The sequence below is a fragment of the Styela clava genome, chromosome 2 (assembly GCF_964204865.1).
Source record: "Styela clava chromosome 2, kaStyClav1.hap1.2, whole genome shotgun sequence".
In the NCBI taxonomy this organism is placed as follows: domain Eukaryota; kingdom Metazoa; phylum Chordata; class Ascidiacea; order Stolidobranchia; family Styelidae; genus Styela; species Styela clava.
In genome coordinates, this window is record NC_135251.1 from 25,021,529 (window position 1) to 25,040,078 (window position 18,550).

An 18,550-nucleotide genomic window follows, 5' to 3' on the forward strand; every position below is an offset into this window, starting at 1 on the left:
AAGGTTGAGGGAGAAAGGGCAGTACTTCACTGGCTCTGAAGTCTAAACCCGAGGTCGGCAAACTTTTGTCGTTTGCGTGCCGAAAGTACTCCGTTAAACACTTAAAACTGTCCTCGACCCACTGCCCGACCTCCCTCAACTTTCCTATCCTCGACCCTCTGCCCTTTCTCCCCAACTTTCACATTCTCGAACTACCGCTTTATCTCCCTCAACCTCTCTCATTTTGACTTACTCTCCCATCTCCCTCAACCTAGCTATTCTCAGACCCACTCCCATATCTGCCACAACTTACTTGACCTACGATGCTATACTATTCGGTACCTGACATAACGGCGCTTTATTCACGACCCGATCGCCACACTGAACTTTACTATCTTGAACAACTTCCATGGATTATACTGGTCGTGTATGCCTATGAGATGATTCAATCGTACTTCGACAAAACATGATTAACAGCATTCGTATATGTAGGCTGGAATCTCAAATATTAAACAATAACCTTAATTGGCAGTTTAAAAATGTTTAACTAATTGGGCTACTGATGTTTTTTTTGTTGGGAATAACAGTTTTCTAAATTTTAACAGGCCGTTTTATGCCCTCAATAATTGGCCATGTCGTGAGTCTTGTGACAGATATGATGCTAATCCGAAATAAGCAATAGTGCTCTGGTCGGTATAAAGTTTTTTTTTCAAAATTTTATAGTAAAAGCGATGCCAAAGATAACGTACTAACTGCGTCCTTTGCAACTTCATGTTTATGTTGCAGATAAGATTAGCTCAATTTTGGGACTATACGCTGAATTAAAGGGCAGTTGGTAACGCTAGCTACGACAAAACATTTCATGGCTCTAAAATAGTTTGGAAGGGATTACACTCACTGAGCGACTAATATTTTTGACTGTTTTTGACTTTTCAGCCTTCTCAGTCACGTAAAAGATATTTGTATATACAACAGAATATGGCAGAACATTCGTTGAAAATGACTAAGCGTGCAAATATTTTATTATTTCCTCACCGTTTTGTCTTGAACGGAAATACAAGCGACATTGAATGAGTTTCTGAAAATGAACTCAGGCATGTCGATATCGAATGACCTTTCGAAATTTTAAAAACAGTCACCTCAAACCCGAGGCCACCAGTAGCTTAATTAGTGGCACATTTTTAGGCCACTCATTATGGTTATCGATTACCAATTGAGATTCCAGCCTACATTTACGAATGCCGTCAATCATGTTTTGTCGACGTACGATTGAATCATCTCATTGGCGTACTCGACCAGTATAACACATGGAGGTTGGTCGCAAGATAGTAAGGTTCTTTTTGACGATCTAGTCTTGGTTGTAGCGCCGTCAGGTTAAGGGCTGAGTGGTGTAGCGTCGTGGGTCGAAGATAAGTAAGTTGATGGAGGTCCGACAGTGGGTCGAGGGTGGGAAGTTTGAGGCAGATAGTGCAGTGGATGAAGGAAAGAAAAGTTGAAGGAGATATGGCAATGACTTGAGGATAAAGAGGTTGTAGGGGATAGGAAGTTTGGGGGAATTAGGACAGTGGATTGAGGATAGGACGGTTGAGGGGGATAGGGCGGTGGGTCGAGGATAGGAAGGCTGCGGGAGAAAGGGCCCTCACTGGCTCTGAAGTCTAAACCCGAATTCGGCAAACTTTTGTCGTTTGCGTGCCAAAAGTACTCCGTTAAACACTTAAAACTGTCTTCGACCCACTGCCCTATCTCTATGACACACTGCCACACCTCCCTCAACTTTCCCATCCTCGACCCTCTGCTCTTTCTCCCCAACTTTCACATTCTCGAACCACCGCTTTATCTCCCTCAACCTCTCTCATTTCTACTTACTGTCCTATCTCCTTCAACCTAGCTACCCTCAGACCCACTCCCTTATCTGCCACAACTTACTTTGACCTACGGTGCTATACTATTCGGTACCTGACCTAACGGCGCTTTATTCACGACCCGATTGCCACACTGAACTTTACTATCTTGTGACCAACTTTCATGGGTCATACTGGTCGGCCCACTACGCCACCTCCCTATCCTCGACCCACTGCTCTATCTCCCCAACTTTCACGTCCTCGAACCACCGCTTTATCTCCCCCAACCTCTCTCTTTTCGACCTACTGTCCAATCTCCCTCAACCTACCTATCCTCGGACCCACTGCCCTATCTGCCACAACTTACCTATCTTTGACCTACGGTGCCATACTATTCGATACCTCACCTAACGGCGCTTTATTCACGACCCGATCGCCACACTGAACTTTACTATCTTGCGACCAACTTCCATGGGTTATACTGGTCGTGTATGCCAATGATATGATTCAATCGCACGTCGACAAAACATGATTGACAGCATTCGTATATGTAGGCTGGAATCTCAAATATTAAACAATAACCTTAATTGGCAGTTTAAGAATGTTTTAATAATTGGGCTACTGATGGTTTTTTGTTGGGAATAACAGATTTCTAAATTTTAACAGCCCGTTTATTGCGTCCTTGCAACTTCATCAAGTTGCAGATAAGATAAGCTCAATTTTGGGACTATGCGCTGAATTAAAGGGAAGTTGGCAACGCTAGATACGACAAAACATTTCATGGCTCTAAAATAGTTTGGAAGGGATTACACTCACTGAGCGACTTATATTTTTGACTGTTTTTGACTTCTCAGTCTTCTCAGTCACGTAAAAGAAATTTGTATATACAACAGAATATGGCAGAACATTCGTTGAAAATGACTACGCGCTGCAAATATTTTATTATTTCCTCATCGTTTTGCCTTGAACGGAAATACAAGCGACATTGAATGAGTTTCGGAAAATGAGCTCAGGTTTGCGAAATCGAATGGCATTTCAAAATTTTAAAAACAATCACCTCAAACCCGACGCCATCAGTAGCTTATGTAGTAGCACATTTTTAAGCCACTCATTATGGTTATTGATTATCAATTGAGAATCTAGCCTACATTTACGAATGCCGTCAATCATGTTTTGTCGACGTACGTTTGATTCATCTCATTGGCATACTCGACCAGTATAACACATGGAAGTTGGTTGCAAGATGGTGAAGTTCTTTTTGACGATCTAGTCGTGATTGTAGCGCCGTTAGGTTAGGGGCTGAGTGATATAGCGTCGTAGGTCGAAGATAAGTAACTTGATGGAGATCGGAAAGTGGGTCGAGGGTGGGAAATTTGAGGCAGATAGTGCAGTGGATAGAGGAAAGAAAAGTTGAGGGAGATATGGCAATGAGTCGAGGATAAAGAGGTTGAAGGGGATAGGAAGTTTGGGGGAAATAGGACAGTGGTTCAGGGATGGACGGTTGAGGGAGATAGGGCGGTGGGTCGAGGATAGAAAGGTTGAGGGAGAAAGGGCAGTACTTCACTGGCTCTGAAGTCTAAACCCGAGGTCGGCAAACTTTTGTCGTTTGCGTGCCGAAAGTACTCCGTTAAACACTTAAAACTGTCCTCGACCCACTGCCCGACCTCCCTCAACTTTCCTATCCTCGACCCTCTGCCCTTTCTCCCCAACTTTCACATTCTCGAACTACCGCTTTATCTCCCTCAACCTCTCTCATTTCGACTTACTCTCCCATCTCCCTCAACCTAGCTATTCTCAGACCCACTCCCATATCTGCCACAACTTACTTGACCTACGATGCTATACTATTCGGTACCTGACATAACGGCGCTTTATTCACGACCCGATCGCCACACTGAACTTTACTATCTTGAACAACTTCCATGGATTATACTGGTCGTGTATGCCTATGAGATGATTCAATCGTACTTCGACAAAACATGATTAACAGCATTCGTATATGTAGGCTGGAATCTCAAATATTAAACAATAACCTTAATTGGCAGTTTAAAAATGTTTAACTAATTGGGCTACTGATGTTTTTTTTGTTGGGAATAACAGTTTTCTAAATTTTAACAGGCCGTTTTATGCCCTCAATAATTGGCCATGTCGTGAGTCTTGTGACAGATATGATGCTAATCCGAAATAAGCAATAGTGCTCTGGTCGGTATAAAGTTTTTTTTTCAAAATTTTATAGTAAAAGCGATGCCAAAGATAACGTACTAACTGCGTCCTTTGCAACTTCATGTTTATGTTGCAGATAAGATTAGCTCAATTTTGGGACTATACGCTGAATTAAAGGGCAGTTGGTAACGCTAGCTACGACAAAACATTTCATGGCTCTAAAATAGTTTGGAAGGGATTACACTCACTGAGCGACTAATATTTTTGACTGTTTTTGACTTTTCAGCCTTCTCAGTCACGTAAAAGATATTTGTATATACAACAGAATATGGCAGAACATTCGTTGAAAATGACTAAGCGTGCAAATATTTTATTATTTCCTCACCGTTTTGTCTTGAACGGAAATACAAGCGACATTGAATGAGTTTCTGAAAATGAACTCAGGCATGTCGATATCGAATGACCTTTCGAAATTTTAAAAACAGTCACCTCAAACCCGAGGCCACCAGTAGCTTAATTAGTGGCACATTTTTAGGCCACTCATTATGGTTATCGATTACCAATTGAGATTCCAGCCTACATTTACGAATGCCGTCAATCATGTTTTGTCGACGTACGATTGAATCATCTCATTGGCGTACTCGACCAGTATAACACATGGAGGTTGGTCGCAAGATAGTAAGGTTCTTTTTGACGATCTAGTCTTGGTTGTAGCGCCGTCAGGTTAAGGGCTGAGTGGTGTAGCGTCGTGGGTCGAAGATAAGTAAGTTGATGGAGGTCCGACGAGGGTGGGAAATTTGAGGCAGATAGTGCAGTGGATGAAGGAAAGAAAAGTTGAAGGAGATATGGCAATGATTCGAGGATAAAGATGTTGAAGGGGATGGGAAATAGGACAGTTTGTCGAGGATAGGACGGTTGAGGGAGATAGGGCGGTGGGTCGAGGATAGAAAAGTTGAGGGAGAAAGGGCAGTACTTCACTGGCTCTGAAGTCTAAACCCGAGGTCGGCAAACTTTTGTCGTTTGCGTGCCAAAAGTACTCCGTTAAACACTTAAAACTGTCCTCGACCCACTGCCCGACCTCCCTCAACTTTCCCATCCTCGACCCTCTGCTCTTTCTCCCCAACTTTCACATTCTCGAACCACCGCTTTATCTCCCTCAACCTCTCTCCTTTCGACTTACTCTCCTATCTCCCTCAACCTAGCTATCCTCAGACCCACTCCCATATCTGCCACAACTTACTTGACCTACGGTGCTATACTATTCGGTACCTGACCTAACGGCGCTTTATTCACGACCCGATCGCCACACTGAACTTTACTATCTTGAACAACTTCCATGGGTTATACTGGTCGTGTATGCCTATGAGATGATTCAATCGTACTTCGACAAAACATGATTAACAGCATTCGTATATGTAGGCTGGAATCTCAAATATTAAACAATAACCTTAATTGGCAGTTTAAAAATGTTTAACTAATTGGGCTACTGATGTTTTTTTTGTTGGAAATAACAGTTTTCTAAATTTTAACAGGCCGTTTTATGCCCTCAATAATTGGCCATCTCGTGAGTCTTGTGACAGATATGATGCTAATCCGAAATAAGCAATAGTGCTCTGGTCGGTATAAAGTTTTTTTTTCAAAATTTTATAGTAAAAGCGATGCCAAAGATAACGTACTAACTGCGTCCTTTGCAACTTCATGTTTATGTTGCAGATAAGATTAGCTCAATTTTGGGACTATACGCTGAATTAAAGGGCAGTTGGTAACGCTAGCTACGACAAAACATTTCATGGCTCTAAAATAGTTTGGAAGGGATTACACTCACTGAGCGACTAATATTTTTGACTGTTTTTGACTTTTCAGCCTTCTCAGTCACGTAAAAGAAATTTGTATATACAACAGAATATGGCAGAACATTCGTTGAAAATGACTAAGCGTGCAAATATTTTATTATTTCCTCACCGTTTTGTCTTGAACGGAACTGCAAGCGACATTGAATGAGTTTCTGAAAATGAACTCAGGCATGTCGATATCGAATGACCTTTCGAAATTTTAAAAACAGTCACCTCAAACCCGAGGCCACCAGTAGCTTAATTAGTAGCACATTTTTAAGCCACTCATTATGGTTATCGATTACCAATTGAGATTCCAGCCTACATTTACGAATGCCGTCAATCATGTTTTGTCGACGTACGATTGAATCATCTCATTGGCGTACTCGACCAATATAACACATGGAGGTTGGTCGCAAGATAGTAGGGTTCTTTTTGACAATCTAGTCGTGGTTGTAGCGCCGTTAGGTTAAGGGCTGAGTGGTGTAGCGTCGTGGGTCGAAGATAAGTAAGTTGATGGAGGTCCGACGAGGGTGGGAAATTTGAGGCAGATAGTGCAGTGGATGAAGGAAAGAAAAGTTGAAGGAGATATGGCAATAATTCGAGGATAAAGATGTTGAAGGGGATGGGAAATAGGACAGTCTGTCGAGGATAGGACGGTTGAGGGAGATAGGGCGGTGGGTCGAGAATAGGAAGGTTGAGGGAGGTGGAGCAGTTGGGCGAGGGAGACAAGGCAGAGGATCGAGAACAGGAAAGGGCAGTGGGTGGCGGATTTGTGATGGGATGACTGTTTAAATTCACTGGCTCTGACGTCTAAACCAGAGGTCGGCAAACTTTTGTCGTTTGCGGGCCAAAATTACTCCGTTAAAGACACTTAAAACCGTCCTCGACCCACTTCCCTACCTCCATCTACTTACTTACCTATCTATACTCGACCTACTGCCCGACCTCCTTCAACTTTCCTATCCGCGACCCACTGCCTAGCTCCCTCAAACATCCTATCCTCGGCCCACTACGCCACCTACCTATCCTCGACCCACTGCTCCATCTCCCCAACTTTCACATCCTCGAACCACCGCTTTATCTCCCTCAACCTCTCTCTTTTCGACCTACTGTCCTATCTCCCTCAAACTACCTATCCTCGGACCCACTGCCTTATCTGCCACAACTTACCTATCTTATATGGCAGAACATTAGTTGAAAATGAGTACGCGTGCAAATATTTTATTATTTCCTCATCGTTTTGCCTTGAACGGAAATAAAAGCGACATTGAATGAGTTTGGGAAAATGAACTCAGGTATGTCGATATCGAATGGCATTTCAAAATTTTAAAAACAATCACCTCAAACCCGACGCCATCAGTAGCTTATGTAGTAGCACATTTTTAAGCCACTCATTATGGTTCTTGATTACCAATTGAGATTCCAGCATACATTTACGAATGCCGTCAATCATGTTTTGTCGACGTACGTTTGAATCATCTCATTGGCATACTCGACCAGTATAACACATGGAAGTTGGTTGCAAGATGGTGGAGTTCTTTTTGACGATCTAGTCGTGGTTGTAGCGCCGTTAGGTTAGGGGCTGAGTGGTATAGCGTCGTAGGTCGAAGATAAGTAACTTGATGGAGATCAGAAAGTGGGTCGAGGGTGGGAAATTTGAGTCAGATAGTGCAGTGGATAGAGGAAAGAAAAGTTGAGGGAGATATGGCAATGAGTCGAGGATAAAGAGGTTGAAGGGGATAGAAAGTTTGGGGGAAATAGGACAGTGGATCGAGGATAGACGGTTGAGGGAGATAGGGCGGTGGGTCGAGGATAGAAAGGTTGAGGGAGAAAGGGCAGTACTTCTGGCTCTGAAGTCTAAACCCGAGGTCGGCCAACTTTTGTCGTTTGCGTGCCAAAAGTACTCCGTTAAACACCCAAAACTGTCCTCGACCAACTGCCCTATCTCCATGACACACTGCCCGACTTCCCTCAACTTTCCTATCTTCGACCCTCTGCTCTTTCTCCCCAACTTTCACATTCTCGAACCACTGCTTGATCTCCCTCAACCACTCTCCTTTCGACTTACTATCCGATCTCCCTCAACCTAGCTATCCTCAGACCCACTCTCCTATCTATCACAACTTACTTTGACCTACGGTGCTATACTATTCGGTACCTGACCTAACGGCGCTTTATTCACGACCCGATCGCCACACTGAACTTTACTATCTTGTGACCAACTTCCATGGGTTATACTGGTCCTGTATGCCAATGAGATGATTCAATCGTACTTCGACAAAACATGATTAACAGCATTCGTATATGTAGGCTGGAATCTCAAATATTAAACAATAACCTTAATTGGCAGTTTAAAAATGTTTTACTAATTGGGCTACTGATGGTTTTTTTGAATGTACTAACTGCGTCCTATGCAACTTCATTAAGTTACAGATAAGATCAGCTCAATTTCGGGACTATACGATGAATTAAAGGGCATTTGGTAACACTAGCTACGACAAAACATTTCATGGCTCTAAAATAGTTTGGAAGGGATTACACTCACTGAGCGACTGACACTCACTGAGCGATATTTTTGACTGTTTTGACTTTTCAGCCTTCTCAGTCACGTAAAAGAAATTTGTATGTAAAACAGAATAGGGTAGAACCTTCTTTGAAAATGACTAAGCGTGCAAATATTTTATTATTTCCTCATCGTTTTGTCTTGAACGGAAATACAAGCGACATTGGATGAGTTTCTGAAAATGAACTCAGACATGTCGATATCGAATGACCTTTCGAAATTCTAAAAACAGTCACCTCAAACCCGAGGCCACCAGTAGCTTAATTAGTAGCACATTTTTAAGCCACTCATTATGTTTATTGATTACCAATTGAGATTCCAGCCTACATTTACGAATGCCGTCAATCATGTTTTGTCGACGTACGATTGAATCATCTCATTGGCATACTCGACCAGTATAACACATGGAAGTTGGTTGCAAGATGGTGGAGTTCTTTTTGACTAGTCGTGATTGTAGCGCCGTTAGGTTAGGGGCTGAGTGGTATAGCGTCGTAGGTCGAAGATAAGTAACTTGATGCAGGTCCGACAGTGGGTCGAGGGTGGGAAGTTTGAGGCAGATAGTGCAGTGGATGAAGGGAAAGAAATGTTGAAGGAGATATTGCAGTGACTTGAGGCTAAAGAGGTTGTAGGGGATAGGAAGTTTGGGGGAAATAGGACAGTGTATCGAGGATAGGACGGTTGAGGGAGATTGGGCGGTGGGTCGAGGATAGGAAGGTTGAGGGAGAAAGGGTCACTGGCTCTGAAGTCCAAACCCGAAGACGGCGAACTTTTGTCGTTTTACTTAAAACTGTCCTCGACCCACTGCCCTATCTCCATGGCACACTGCCCGACCTCTCTCAACTTTCCAATCCTCGACCCTCTGCTCTTTCTCCCTCAACCTCTCTCCTTTCGACTTACTGTCCGATCTCCCTCAACCTAGCTATCCTCAGACCCACTCCCATATCTGCCACAACTTACCTATCTTTGTCCTACGGTGCTATACTATTCGGTACCTGACCTAACGGCGCTTTATTTACGACCCGATCGCCACACTGAACTTTACTATCTTGTGACCAACTTCCATGGGTTATACTTGTTGTATGCCAATGAGATGATTCAATCGTACTTCGACAAAACATGATTGACAGCATTCGTATATGTAGGCTGGAATCTCAAATATTAAACAATAACCTTAATTGGCAGTTTAAAAATGGTTTACTAATTGGGCTACTGATGATTTTTTTGAACGTACTAACTGCGTCCTTTGCAACTTCATTAAGTTGCAGATAAGATCAGCTCAATTTTGGGAATATACGATGAATTAAAGGGCATTTGTTAACGCTAGCTACGACAAAACATTTCATGGCTTTAAAATAGTTTGGAAGGGATTATACTCATTGAGCGACTAATATTTTTGACTGTTTTTGACTTTTCAGCCTTCTCAGTCAAGTAAAAGAAATTTGTATGTACAACAGAATATGGTAAAACATTCGTTGAAAATGCCTAAGCGTGCAAATGTTTTATTATCTCATCGTTTTGTCTTGAACGGAATACAAGCGACATTGAGTGAGTTTCTGAAAATGAACAAAGGCATGTCGATATCGAATGACCTTTCGAAATTTTAAAAACAGTCACCTCAAACCCGAGGCCACCAGTAGCCTAATTAGTAGCACATTTTTAAGCCACTCATTATGGTTATTGATTACCAATTGAGATTCCAGCTTACATTTACTAATGCCGTCAATCATGTTTTGTCGACGTACGATTGAATCATCTCATTGGCATACTCGACCAGTATAACACATGGAAGTTGGTTGCAAGATGGTGGAGTTCTTTTTGACGATCTAGTCGTGATTGTAGCGCCGTTAGGTTCGGGGCTGAGTGGTATAGCGTCGTAGGTCGAAGATAAGTAACTTGATGGAGGTCCGACCGTGGGTCGAGGGTGGGAAGTTTGAGGCAGATATTGCAGTGGATGAAGGAAAGAAAAGTTGAAGGAGATATGGCAATGACTTGAGGTTGAAGGGGATAGGAAGTTTGGGGGAAATAGGACAGTGGATCGAGGATAGGACGGTTGAGGGAGATAGGGCGGTGGATCGAGGATAGGAAGTTTGAGGGAGAAAGGGTCACTGGCTCTGAAGTCTAAACCCGAGGTCGGCAAACTTTTGTCGTTTGCGTGCTAAAAAAGTACTCCATTAAACTCTTAAAACTGTCCTCGACCCACGGCCTTATCTTTATGGCACACTGCCCGACCTCTCTCAACTTTCCTATCCTCGACCCTCTGCTCTTTCTCCCCAACTTTCACATTCTCGAACCACCGCTTTATCTCCCTCAACCTCTCTCTATTCGACTTACTGTCCTATCTCCCTCAACATAGCTATACCCAGACCCACTCCCCTATCTGCCACAACTTACCTATCTTTGACCTAACGGAGCTTTATTCTCGACCCGATCGCCACACTGAACTTTACTATCTTGTGACCAACTTCCATGGGTTATACTGGTCGTGTATGCCAATGAGATGATTCAATCGTACTTCGACAAAACATGATTGACAGCATTCGTATATGTAGGCTGGAATCTCAAATATTAAACGGTAACCTCAATTGGCAGTTTAAAAATGTTTTACTAATTGGGCTACTGATGGTTTTTTTGAACGTACTAACTGCGTCCTTTGCCCAACATAATGAGATGATTCAATCGTACTTCGACATAACATGATTGACAGCATTCGTATATGTAGGCTGGAATCTCAAATATTAAACAATAACCTCAATTGGCAGTTTAAAAATGTTATACTAATTGGGCTACTGATGGTTTTTTTGAACGTACTAACTGCGTCCTTTTCAACTTCATCAAGTTGCAGATAAGATAAGCTCAATTTTGGGACTATGCGCTGAATTAAAGGGAAGTTGGCAACGCTAGCTACGACAAAACATTTCATTGCTCTAAAATAGTTTGGAAGGGATTACACTCACTGAGCGACTTATATTTTTGACTGTTTTTGACTTTTCAGTCTTCTCAGTCACGTAAAAGAAATTTGTATATACAACAGAATATGGCAAAACATTCGTTGAAAATGACTACGCGTGCAAATATTTTATTATTTCCTCATCGTTTTGCCTTGAACGGAAATACAAGCGACATTGAATGAGTTTCGGAAAATGAACTCAGGTTTGCGATATCGAATGGCATTTCAAAATTTTAAAAACAATCACCTCTAACTCGACGCCATCAGTAGCTTAATTAGTAGCACATTTTTAAGCCACTCATTATGGTTATTGATTACCAATTGAAATTCCAGCCAACATTTACGAATGCCGTCAATCATGTTTTGTCGACGTTCGTTTGAATCATCTCATTGGCATACTCGACCAGTATAACACATGGAAGTTGGTTGCAAGATGGTGAAGTTCTTTTTGACGATCTAGTCGTGATTGTAGCGCCGTTAGGTTAGGGGCTGAGTGGTATAGCGTCGTAGGTCGAAGATAAGTAACTTGATGGAGATCGGAAAGTGGGTCGTGGGTTAGAAATTTGAGGCAGATAGTGCAGTGGATAGAGGAAAGAAAAGTTGATGGAGATATGGTAATGAGTCAAGGATAAAGAGGTTGAAGGGGATAGGAAGTTTGGGGAAATAGGACAGTGGATCGAGGATAGGACGGTTGAGGAAGATAGGGCGGTGGGTCGAGGATAGGAAGGTTGAGGGAGAAAGGTCAACTTCACTGTCTCTGAAGTCTAAACCCGAGGTCGGCAAACTTTTGTCGTTTGCGTGCCAAAAGTCTCCGTTAAACACTTAAAACTGTCCTCGACCCACTGCCCTATCTCCATGAAACACTGCCCCACCTCCATCAACTTTCCTATCCTCGACCCTCTGCTCTTTCTCCCCAACTTTCACATTCTCGAACCACCGCTTTATCTCCCTCAACCTCTCTCATTTCGACTTACTGTCCTATCTCCTTCAACCTAGCTACCCTCAGACCCACTCCCTTATCTGCCATAACTTACTTTGACCTACCTACGGTGCTATACTATTCGGTACCTGACCTAACGGCGCTTTATTCACGACCCGATTGCCACACTGAACTTTACTATCTTGTGACCAACTTCCATGGGTCATACTGGTCGGCCCACTACGCCACCTCCCTATCCTCGACCCACTGGTCTATCTCCCCAACTTTCACGTCCTCGAACCACCGCTTTATCTCCCTCAACCTACCTATCCTCGGACCCACTGCCCTATCTGCCACAACTTACCTATCTTTGACCTACGGTGCCATACTATTCGATACCTCACCTAACGGCGCTTTATTCACGACCCGATCGTCACACTGAACTTTACTATCTTTCGACCAACTTCCATGGGTTATACTGGTCGTCTATGCCAATGATATGATTCAATCGTACGTCGACAAAACATGATTGACAGCATTCGTATATGTAGGCTGGAATCTCAAATATTAAACAATAATCTTAATTGGCAGTTTAAAAATGTTTTAATAATTGGGCTACTGATGGTTTTTTGTTGGGAATAACAGATTTCTAAATTTTAACAGCCCGTTTACTGCGTCCTTGCAACTTCATCAAGTTGCAGATAAGATAAGCTCAATTTTGGGACTATGCGCTGAATTAAAGGGAAGTTGGCAACGCTAGATACGACAAAACATTTCATGGCTCTAAAATAGTTTGGAAGGGATTACACTCACTGAGCGACTTATATTTTTGACTGTTTTTGACTTTTCAGTCTTCTCAGTCACGTAAAAGAAATTTGTATATACAACAGAATATGGCAGAACATTCGTTGAAAATGACTACGCGTGCAAATATTTTATTATTTCCTCATCGTTTTGCCTTGAACGGAAATACAAGCGACATTGAATGAGTTTCGGAAAATGAGCTCAGGTTTGCGATATCGAATGGCATTTCAAAATTTTAAAAACAATCACCTCAAACCCAACGCCATCAGTAGCTTATGTAGTAGCACATTTTTAAGCCACTCATTATGGTTATTGATTACCAATTGAGATTCCAGCCTACATTTACGAATGCCGTCAATCATGTTTTGTCGACGTACGTTTGATTCATCTCATTGGCATACTCGACCAGTATAACACATGGAAGTTGGTTGCAAGATGGTGAAGTTCTTTTTGACGATCTAGTCGTGATTGTAGCGCCGTTAGGTTAGGGGCTGAGTGGTATAGCGTCGTAGGTCGAAGATAAGTAACTTGATGGAGATCGGAAAGTGGGTCGAGGGTGGGAAATTTGAGGCAGATAGTGCAGTGGATAGAGGAAAGAAAAGTTGAGAGAGATATGGCAATGAGTCGAGGATAAAGAGGTCGAAGGGGATAGGAAGTTTGGGGGAAATAGGACAGTGGATCGGGGATGGACGGTTGAGGGAGATAGGGCGGTGGGTCGAGGGAGAAAGGGCAGTACTTCACTGGTTCTGAAGTCTAAACCCGAGGTCGGAAAACTTTTGTCGTTTGCGTGCCAAAAGTACTCCGTTAAACACTTAAAACTGACCTCGACCCACTGCCCGACCTCCCTCAACTTTCCTATCCTCGACCCTCTGCTCTCTCTCCCCAACTTTCACATTCTCGAACCACCGCTTTATCTCCCTCAACCTCTCTCATTTCGACTTACTCTCCTATCTCCCTCAATCTAGCTATCCACAGACCCACTCCCATATCTGCCACAACTTACTTGACCTACGGTGCTATACTATTCGGTACCGGACCTAACGTCGCTTTACTCACGACCCGATCGCCACACTGAACTTTACTATCTTGTGACCAACTTCCATGGGTTATACTGGTCGTGTATGCCAATGAGATGATTCAATCGTACTTCGACAAAACATGATTGACAGCAATGGTTTTATGTAGGCTGGAATCTCAAATATTAAACAATAACCTTAATTAGCAGTTAAAAATGTTTTACTAATTGGGCTACTGATGTTTTTTTTGTTGGGAATGACAGTTTTCTAAATTTTAACAGGCCGTTTTATGCCCTCAATAATTGGCCATGTCGTGAGTCTTGTGACGGATATGATGCTGACCCGAAATAAGCAATAGTGCTCTGGTCGGTATAAAGTATTTTATTTCAACATTTTATAGTAAAAGCGATGCCAAAGATAACGTACTAACTGCGTCCTTTGCAACTTCATTAAGTTGCAGATAAGATAAGCTCAATTTTGGGACTATACGCTGAATTAAAGGGCAGTTGGTAACGCTAGCTACGACAAAACATTTCATGGCTCTAAAATAGTTTGGAAGGGATTACACTCGCTGAGCGACTAATATTTTTGACTGTTTATGACTTTTCAGCTATCTCAGTCACGTAAAAGAAATTTGTATATACAACAGAATATGGCAGAACATTCGTTGAAAATGAATAAGCGTGCAAATATTTTATTATTTCTTCATCGTTTTGCCTTGAACGGAAATACAAGCGACATTGAATGAGTTTCTGAAAATGAACTCAGGCATGTCGATATCGAATGACCTTTCGAAATTTTAAAAACAGTCACCTCAAACCCGAGGCCACCAGTAGCTTAATTAGTAGCACATTTTTAAGCCACTTATTATGATTATTGATTCCCAATTGAGATTCCAGCCTACATTTACGAATGCCGTCAATCATGTTTTGTCGACGTACGATTGAATCATCTCATTGGCATACTCGACCAGTATAACACATAGAGGTTGGTCGCAAAATAGTAGAGTTCGTTTTGACGATCTAGTCGTGATTGTAGCGCCGTTAGGTTATGTGCTGAGTAGTGTAGCGTCGTAGGTCGAAGATAAGTAACTGGATGGAGATCGTCGGAAAGTGGGTCGATGGTGGGAAATTTGAGGCAGATAGTGCAGTGGATAGAGGAAAGTAAAGTTGAGGGAGATATGGCAATGAGTCGAAGAAGGAGTTTGAAGGGGATAGGAAGTTTGGGGAAAATAGGACAGTGGATCGAGGATAGGACGGTTGACGGAGATAGGGCGGTGGGTCGAGGATAGGAAGGTTGAGGGAGAAAGGGCAGCACCTCACTGGCTCTGAGGTCTAAACCCGAGGTCGGCAAACTTTTGTCGTTTGCGTGCCAAAAGTACTCCGTTAAACACTTAAAACTATCCTCGACCCACTGCCCTATCTCCATGACACACTGCCCGACCTCCCTCAACTTTCCTATCTTCGACCCTCTGCTCTTTCTGCCCAACTTTCACATTCTCGATCCACTGCTTTATCTCCCTCAACCTAGCTATCCTCAGACCCACTCCCCTATCTGTCACAACTTACTTTGACCTACGGTGCTATACTATTCGGTACCTGACCTAACGGCGCTTTATTCAGGAACCGATCGCCACACTGAACTTTACTATCTTGAACAACTTCCATGGGTTATACTGGTCGTGTATGCCTATGAGATGATTCAATCGTACTTCGACAAAACATGATTAACAGCATTCGTATATGTAGGCTGGAATCTCAAATATTAAACAATAACCTTAATTGGCAGTTTAAAAATGTTTTACTAATTGGGCTACTGATGTTTTTTTTGTTGGGAATAACAGTGTTCTAAATTTTAACAGGCCGTTTTATGCCCTCAATAATTGGCCATGTCGTGAGTCTTGTGACAGATATGATGCTAATCCGAAATAAGCAATAGTGCTCTGGTCGGTATAAAGTTTTTTTTTTCAACATTTTATAGTAAAAGCGATGCCAAAGATAACGTACTAACTGCGTCCTTTGCAACTTCATGTTTATGTTGCAGATAAGATTAGCTCAATTTTGGGACTATACGCTGAATTAAAAGGCAGTTGGTAACGCTAGCTACGACAAAACATTTCATGGCTCTAAAATAGTTTGGAAGGGATTACACTCACTGAGCGACTAATATTTTTGACTGTTTTTGACTTTTCAGCCTTCTCAGTCACGTAAAAGGAATTTGTATATACAACAGAATATGGCAGAACATTCGTTGAAATGACTAGGCGTGCAAATATTTTATTATTTCCTTATCGTTTTGTCTTGAACGGAAATACAAGCGACATTGAAAGAGTTTCTGAAAATGAACTCAGGCATGTCGATATCGAATGACCTTTCGAAATTTTAAAAACAGTCACCTCGAACCCGAGGCAACCAGTAGCTTAATTAGTAGCACATTTTTAAGCCACTCATTATGGTTATTGATTACCAATTGAGATTCCAGCCTACATTTACGAATGCCGTCAATCATGTTTTGTCGACGTACGATTGAATCATCTCATTGGCGTACTGGACCAGTATAACACATGGAGGTTGGTCGCAAGATAGTAGGGTTCTTTTTGACGATCTAGTCGTGGTTGTAGCGCCGTTAGGTTAAGGGCTGAGTGGTGTAGCGTCGTGGGTCGAAGATAAGTAAGTTGATGGAGGTCCGACTGTGGGTCGAGGGTGGGCAGTTTGAGGCAGATAGTGCAGTGGATGAAGGAAAGAAAAGTTGAAGGAGATATGGCAATGATTCGAGGATAAAGATGTTGAAGGGGATGGTAAATAGACAGTCTGTCGTGGATAGGACGGTTGAGGGAGATAGGGCGGTGGGTCGAGAATAGGAAGGTTGAGGGAGGTGAAGCAGTTGGGCGAGGGAGACAGGGCAGAGGATCGAGAATAGGAAAGGGCAGTGGGTGGCGGATTTGTGATGGGATGACTGTTTAACTTCACTGGCTCTGACGTCTAAACCAAAGGTCGGCAAACGTTTGTCGTTTGCGGGCCAAAATTACTCCGTTAAAGACACTTACAACCGTCCTCGACCCACTTCCCTACCTCCATCTACTTACTTACCTATCTATACTCGACCTACTGCCCGACCTCCTTCAACTTTCCTATCCTCGACCCACTGCCTAGCTCCCTCAAACATCCTATCCTCGGCCCACTACGCCACCTACCTATCCTCGACCCACTGCTCTATCTCCCCAACTTTCACATCCTCGAACCACCGCTTTATCTCCCTCAACCTCTCTCTTTTCGACCTACTGTCCTATCTCCCTCAACCTACCTATCCTCGGACCCACTGCCTTATCTGCCACAACTTACCTATCTTATATGGCAGAACATTCGTTGAAAATGAGTACGTGTGAGTATGAGTGCGTGCCAAAAGTACTCCGTTAAACACTTAAAACTGTCCTCGACCCACTGCCCTATCTCCATGACACACTGCCCGACCTCCCTCAACTTTCCTATCTTCGACCCTCTGCTCTTTCTGCTCCTATCTGTCACAACTTACTTTGACCTACGGTGCTATACTATTCGGTACCTGACCTAACGGCGCTTTATTCACGACCCGATCGCCACACTGAACTTTACTATCTTGTGACCAACTTCCATGGGTTATACTGGTCCTGTATGCCAATGGGATGATTCAATCGTACTTCGACAAAACATGATTAACAGCATTCGTATATGTAAGCTGGAATCTCAAATATTAAACAATAACCTTAATTGGCAGTTTAAAAATGTTTTACTGATTGGGCTAATGATGGTTTTTTTGAATGTACTAACTGCGTCCTTTGCAACTTCATTAAGTTACAGATAAGATCAGCTCAATTTTGGGTATATGAATTAAAGAGCATTTGGTAAGACTAGCTACGACAAAACATTTCATGGCTCTAAAATAGTTTGGAAAGGATTACACTCACTGAGCGACTAATATTTTTGACTGTTTTTGACTTTTCAGCCTTCTCAGTCACGTAAAAGAAATTTGTATGTAAAACAGAATAGGGTAGAACCTTCTTTGAAAATGACTAAGCGTGCAAATACTTTATTATTTCCTCATCGTTTTGTCTTGAACGGAAATACAAGCGACATTGGATGAGTTTCTGAAAATGAACTCATGCATGTCGATATCGAATGACCTTTCGAAATTTTAAAAACAGTCACCTCAAACCCGAGGCCACCAGTAGCTTAATTAGTAGCACATTTTTAAGCCACTCATTATGGGTATTGATTACCAATTGAGATTCCAGCCTACATTTACGAATGCCGTCAATCATGTTTTGTCGACGTACGATTGAATCATCTCATTGGCATACTCGACCAGTATAACACATGGAAGTTGGTTGCAAGATGGTGGAGTTCTTTTTGACTAGTCGTGATTGTAGCGCCGTTAGGTTAGGGGCTGAGTGGTATAGCGTCGTAGGTCGAAGATAAGTAACTTGATGAAGGTCCGACAGTTGGTC

The 18,550-nt window shown here is 42.6% G+C and overlaps 1 protein-coding gene across 1 annotated transcript in view; it reads right to left on the reverse strand.

Annotated features, from left to right (window-relative positions):
* LOC144419940 (MAM domain-containing glycosylphosphatidylinositol anchor protein 1-like) overlaps nt 1-18,550 on the reverse strand; it is a 363,818-nt gene that overhangs the window by 56,493 nt on the left and 288,775 nt on the right. The window lies entirely within an intron of this gene.